The sequence below is a fragment of the Cornus florida genome, unplaced genomic scaffold (genome assembly GCF_030987335.1).
Source record: "Cornus florida cultivar Cherokee Brave unplaced genomic scaffold, ASM3098733v1 CherokeeBrave_3.0.0_Hap2_Chr04, whole genome shotgun sequence".
NCBI classification, from domain to species: Eukaryota; Viridiplantae; Streptophyta; class Magnoliopsida; order Cornales; family Cornaceae; genus Cornus; species Cornus florida.
This window is the reverse complement of record NW_026775574.1, coordinates 45,593,439-45,599,968: the sequence shown is the minus strand read 5'-3', so window position 1 is coordinate 45,599,968 and position 6,530 is coordinate 45,593,439.

Sequence of the window (6,530 nt, the reverse complement as noted above, 5' to 3'; positions counted from 1 at the left end):
TAACATTCTTGCCATAAAAACAAAACTAATTGACTTGTAGCATTGGTTTCTATAGATAGAGAAATCAGTTCATCTAGGCATGTAAATAAAAAAATAGACCTGCTATAATACTTCAATTTGGACCGAGCAACCCACAAAGGGACAAAAATTGTCTCCGGTGCTACAGGACATATGTCCCAGTCGGTGACTAAAATACAAAACTAAATACAGAAGGTAAAATTTGAAAAGGCAACAAAGTAATGTATTAAGATACAATACTATATTTGTTTATTGGCTCTTGTACATACAGGTCCACCAGTCAACAATTGAAAAGGCAACAATTGAGTTGTATTTGAAATTTCAAACCCCCGCATTTTTTTCATCTTCTTCACCAAAAATGTTCAATTTTTCTCTCCACACACACACACTATATCTCTCTCTCTCTCTCTCTCTCTACACAATCCCAAAGGGAAAAGTGATCACAGAGTTATTATTGTGACCCATTTCTTTCTTTTCACAAGGTACAAGCTAAACTTGTGGACCATTTGATTCTCTTCTTTGAATCTTTGAAGATAAAGTTGAAGAATTTTGTAATGATTTTCAAGCAACACATTCACAACTGATATTGGTATGCTTTTTAGTTTTAATTTTTGGACTCTATTAAATGTTCTATCTCTTATTTTGCCCTAATAAAAGTTGGGTATAATATTTGCGATCAACTACTGATTCTAAATACTTGTATGAATTCATATTGTTAAATAAAGTAAAATATGGGATTTTGTATACATATCATTGGATAGGCACGTTAGAACAGAGTTGAGATGTGGTACTCTTGGACATGGGAATTATTTACATTAATACGTTGGGATGTGCACTTAATATACTTTTTTGGATTATTCAATTCAAATCAGTTCTTCCCTTTTTTGCATTGTATAGTTATAAATGTTAGATTTTTTTTTTTTTTTTTAAAAGATATACGTGTATCAATTTGTATGTTGAAATATTTATTTCATTACTCAACTATGTTCAAATAAAGTTAAGATACAGTAGTCTTAGAGATGTAGATTATTCACATTGACATGTTAGGATGTCCACTTTATGCACTTTCTGGGAATATTCAATTGAAATCAGTTCTTCCTTTTTTTACATTATATAATTATAAATGTTAGATTTTTTTTTTTTTTTGAAGAGATGCAAGTTTAAAAAAAAAAAAAAAGTGATTTTGTATATATTTCATTGCTCAAGCATGCTAGAATAGAGTTGGGATGTGGTAATCTTAGATATGGGGATTATTCACATTAATATGTTGGGACGTCCACTTCATACACTTTTTGAGATTATTCAATTCAAATCAATTCTTCTTTATTTTTGCATTGTATAATTATACATGTTAGATTTTTTTTTGAAGAGATACATGTATCAATTTATATGTTGAAATGAAGTAAAAAAAAAAAAAATAGGGATTTTGTATATATTTCATTGCTCAAGCATGTTAGAACTGAGTTGAGATGTGGTAGTCTTAGAGATGGGGATTATTCACATTGACATGTTGGAACATCTGTACCGACCCGGTCATTTGCCTTCCTTTCCTTTTTCCTAAAATTTTTGCGGATAAATTTTTTTCGTTTAATTTTCCTTTCTGAGCTCTGTTTCTTGTCGCTTATTGTTATCTCGAGTGCTCGGAATTGGTTTCTGAGACCCTTTTCCATGGATTGACAACTTCCTTTGAGAACTGAGTCATTTTCGCAATTTTTGTTTTTCGACACTATGCGCCTTTCGTCATTTTCGCTGTTTCGTCTTTTTCCCTATTTTGTCTTTTCCTCGTTTGTCATTTGTCTGGCAAAACCTCACTTTTCATGCTCGAAGTTTTTGACTTCACGTGCCTTCATCTTGAGTAGTTTCCTCGAAGTACGTATCTTTACTTTTGCAAGAAAGTACTCTGGTTACTCCCGGTGTCCATAGGGGCATGGATGCACAATTCCTTAGAATCTTTTTATTTTCTTGGGATGTTTTTCATAAATATCTTTTGAAGATATTTTATTTCAGGAGTATCTAAGAAAATATATTTTGGAAGATATTTTCATTCTGGGACAGTTTCGCAGTTAACCCTTTTTATAACGGTCATTGTGCAATTAACGAAAGTTATTGCAAAATGTCTCGTCTGGAGCCTAGATCCTCGTACGGGATTCATTTTCACATTTCGTCGAGTCATTGACTCTTGGAATTTCTTTCTGGTCGTTTTTCTCCAGTTTTAGAGTTTTTGGACCCGTATGCCGCCGAACTTGTTCGGGGCATATCTCTCTACTCGGGACTCGGTTTTTGATGCCGTTTCTTCTGTTATTCATATTTTCTCATTTTGAATCTTTTTTGTTCATAGAGTTTTTCCGTTTGAGCGCGTCTGCTCAAATTTTACTTTTCCAGACCCGGCGGGGCCCTTTCGGGGCACCTTTTGAGATTTCTATAAATAGGTTACCCTAATTTTTAAAAATCAGATTTTTAGACCTTCTTCCTCCTCTTGGTCAGCAGCCATGGGAGCCCAAGGGGCTGCCTTCTGTAACGACCCGATCATTTGCCTTCCTTTCATTTTTCCTGAAATTTTACGAACGAATTTTTTTTCGTTTAATTTTCTTTTCTGAGCTCTGTTTCGTGCCACTCAGTGTCATCTTTAGTGCTCAGAATTGGTTTCTGAGACTCTTTCATGTGAATTGACAACTTCCTTTGAGGACCGAGTCATTTTTGCATTTTTCGTTTTTCGGACACTATGCGCTATTTCGTCTTTTCCCTATCTGTCATTTTCCCTATTTCGTCTTATCTCCGTTTGTCAGTTTTTGGCACAACCTCACTTTTCAAGCTCGGAGTTGGTTTTTGACTTCACGTATCCTTATCGTGAGTGGTTTCCACGAAATACGTATCTTTACTTTTGCAAGAAAGTACTCTGGTTACTCCCGGTGCCCATAGGGGCATGAATGCATAAATCTTTGGAATTAATTTCATTTCTTGGGGTGTTTTTCATAAATATCTTTTGAAGATATTTTATTTTAGGGGCATCTAAGAAAATATCTTTTGGAAGATATTTTCATTCTGGGGCAGTTTCGCAGTTAACCCTTTTTGTAGGGGCCATTGTGCAATCAACGAAAGTTATTGCAAAATGTCTCGTTTGGAGCTTGGATCCTCATACGGGATTCATTTTCACTTTTTGTTGATTTGTAAATTCATAGAATTCCGTTCTGGTCATTTTTTCTCCAGTTTCAGAGTTTTTGGACCCGGTTGCCACTGAACTTATTTGGGGCATAACTTTCTTCTCGGGACTCGATTTTTGACGCCGTTTCTTCCGTTGTTCATATTTTCTCATTTTGAATCTTTTTCATTCACAAAGTTTTGCCATTTGAGTGCGTTTGCTCAAATTTCACTTTTTCGAACCCGGCGGAGCCCTTTCGGGACACTTTTTGAGATTTCTATAAATAGGTTGCCCTAATTTTTAAAATCAGAATTTCAGACTTTCTTCCTCCTCTTGGCTGGCAGCCATAGGAGCCCAAGGGGCTGCCTTCACTCTTTCTTCTCCTCCACTTGATTTCCTTGGTAGAAATCCTTCGGCCTTATCATTTGTTGTTCGCCTCGTCGTGTTCTACCATTACCCCTTATTAGAAACCATTTTTGGCCAAGTTTTGAGTTTGGGTTTGAGGCCAAGTTTGGATTTTCATGGGCCTTCTTGGGGATTCATATAGATCGTGTTGTCCCCGACAAAACCCTTCGATTTCGGCGGATTCAGAACACTTTTTTTTCGGTAGGCCTTTGAGGTTTTCATCTCAAATTGAGGTAGGAGGTGTTATAGGTTTAATTCTTGTTATATAACATGCTATTGATGCTTATACAACTTGATTGCATGCTTAAATATGAAATTTAGAGATTTTATTATTTAATTTTATTGTATTGGATTTGATTTTCCCCGTTGCTTATGACTTATTTTAAACATGTAGCATGGTAATATAATACTCTATGATATGGTCATTGACATATATTAAATTGAGGAAATTTGAACAAGTATTAAAGATTTTATTTAATATTTATCTTAGGTGAAAGATTTATTCACATGGCCTTAACTAGTTTAAAATCAATATGTGTTAGCATATTAAATTAGGCCTTAGCATGCTCTCCAACATAGTTAAATTTGAAAGTGATTGGAGGTGTTTTGAAAGTTAGTAATTATTAATTAATTTAATTAATTAATTTGCCCCGAGTGCACTATTCACTCTATTTGAATTCCGACTTGATATTCTTGATTTACATGCCATATAGCTTTACATATATTTGATTTAGAATATTCGGTTAGGTTTTGAAACCTTTTATTTAATTAAATTCCATGTTTAAGATTTAATCCTCATGGTGATATACAACTTGGAATTGTATTGTGGCATACTAGAAAATTAAGCTTAGGTATAGTTGTTCACATATATTAAATTGGGATTAATTGCATGAGAATTACAACTTTTAATTTATATTTAACTTTAGTGAAAGTTTAATTCACATGGTCTTAAATTGAATGAAATAAACTTGTAATGTGATATTACATTAGTTCTTGGCATGTTTTCCAACATAGGTTAATTTCAGAGCATTTGGTTAAGTTTGAAAATCAAGAGATTTTAATTAAAAGAATTAATTAAAATCTATTTTATGGTCCCATTAGCTTAATTAAGGTTTTAACTTGATATTTGCATTGGCCATGACTTGTTTACTAGTATATATTAATTTGGGACTATTAGAAATTGTTTTAGAACCTTGGGATTTAAATTAGCATGATTTAATTAAAGTTCTACCTTGTTGTTGTATTTACACTCATGAACTTATGTTTTCAATATTGAATATATTGTTATCTTGCGTAATGATTTGCACACTTCATATTTATCATCATTTATGCATAGCGTGTAACGAATCGCACACTGAAGATTCGATATTCATCCTAGCATATTAGTTGTGGATTTAGAGCATGTATTGTATAGGTTTCCAAATTTGGTTATGCTGGGTAGATAGTTGATTATCTTGCATATTCCTGTTGATATATGCATTGTTACACAACTTGTTGATTTTGGAAACTTGGGGATGTCGTTGTTTGACTATGGCTAGGACGTGGTTCTAGTATGGGGGATAGTCCCTCTGTATAGTCTAGTGCGCACATAGGGAGGTTACCCATGGGCTAGTAACCTTAAAGTAACTATGTTGTCGGTCTGATCCGGCGTGACGTCCGAGTATCCACTTTGTTTGATTTCGCATTTCATTTTCAAGTTGATAACTAGATGATGTTGTAACTTGTTGTTCCTTATTTGTCGTTCCATTTAAGTTACATGATGTTAACTTTGCGAAATTGTGCGTTATGCGTTGTATTGGAAGTTCCAATGTTGGTTAAATTGCATCGATATTGAAAAATCGTGTTTTGACGTTCTAACAAAACTTAGGATTGATCCTATTGATTCGTTTATAACTTAGACATTAGGTGGCATGACCCACTTCTGTTGTTTTCGTGCTTTAGATTTCAAGCTAATAGCTTTAAGAAATTATATTTTGTTGCCTTGTATAATATGCTTTTATGTGGTTAGATTGCATTGAAGTTGTAATTTGCGTTTTGATTGTTCAGCATGGCCTAGGATGATTTCTTAGACTTATTTAGAACATAGACGTTAGGTGACATGATCACTTTAGTTGTTTCTGTATTCGAGATTGCAAGTTAATACCTTTAAGAACCTATATCTTGTTGCTTTGTATAACGTGCTTCCATATTGTTTAAATGGCATAGATGATGTGATTTATGCTAGACACTCTAAGGTAGCTTAGGATGCTCTCTGAGTCTCATTTCGATATAAATGTTAGGTGGCATGAATCCCTTAAACATGTTTCACCTTAAGGTGATAAATTTGTAAAATGTTAGGTTGATGCATGCTCATCTCCTACGAGTAGCTTTATGTTACTCACCCCTACGATACTGGGGAATATTTCAGGTACGAAGACTTAGTTCATGACACCTAGCATTCCTTGGATGTCGTGTAACTTTCAAGCTTCCATTTCATGCAAATGTTAGCATGAAATGTCATTTTGTAGACTTATATGTCAAAATTTGTATTCTTTGATTCCATGTATGTAATGTGTACATAAGTGCACTCCTTTCAATGTATTTGATATGTATGAGATGAGGCCGGAGGCCAATGACATGTATTTTGTATTCTATGCAACTTTTTAACTTCATGAAATATTATGAAAACTTTGAAAAATCACAAGTCATTGCTTCACCATGGTTGCATCGGGTGTGGGAATTCCATTTTCATTCTTTTATAGGGTCTTATTAATCTTGTATGAAGTGTGGCCAAGGGCCAAACGGTCATTTGACTCCATTTTACATTTTTGGATTCTATGTTTTCCATTCCAAGTCCATTTTTGCCTTTTTGCCCGTTGGGGGGTCGGATTTTGCATCGGCTATATTTTTAAGCCATAGACCATTGTAACGCGTCTAAATAGGTAAGTTACGTTTGTGTGCATAGTCGTTTCCGGGCAAAACCTCATCG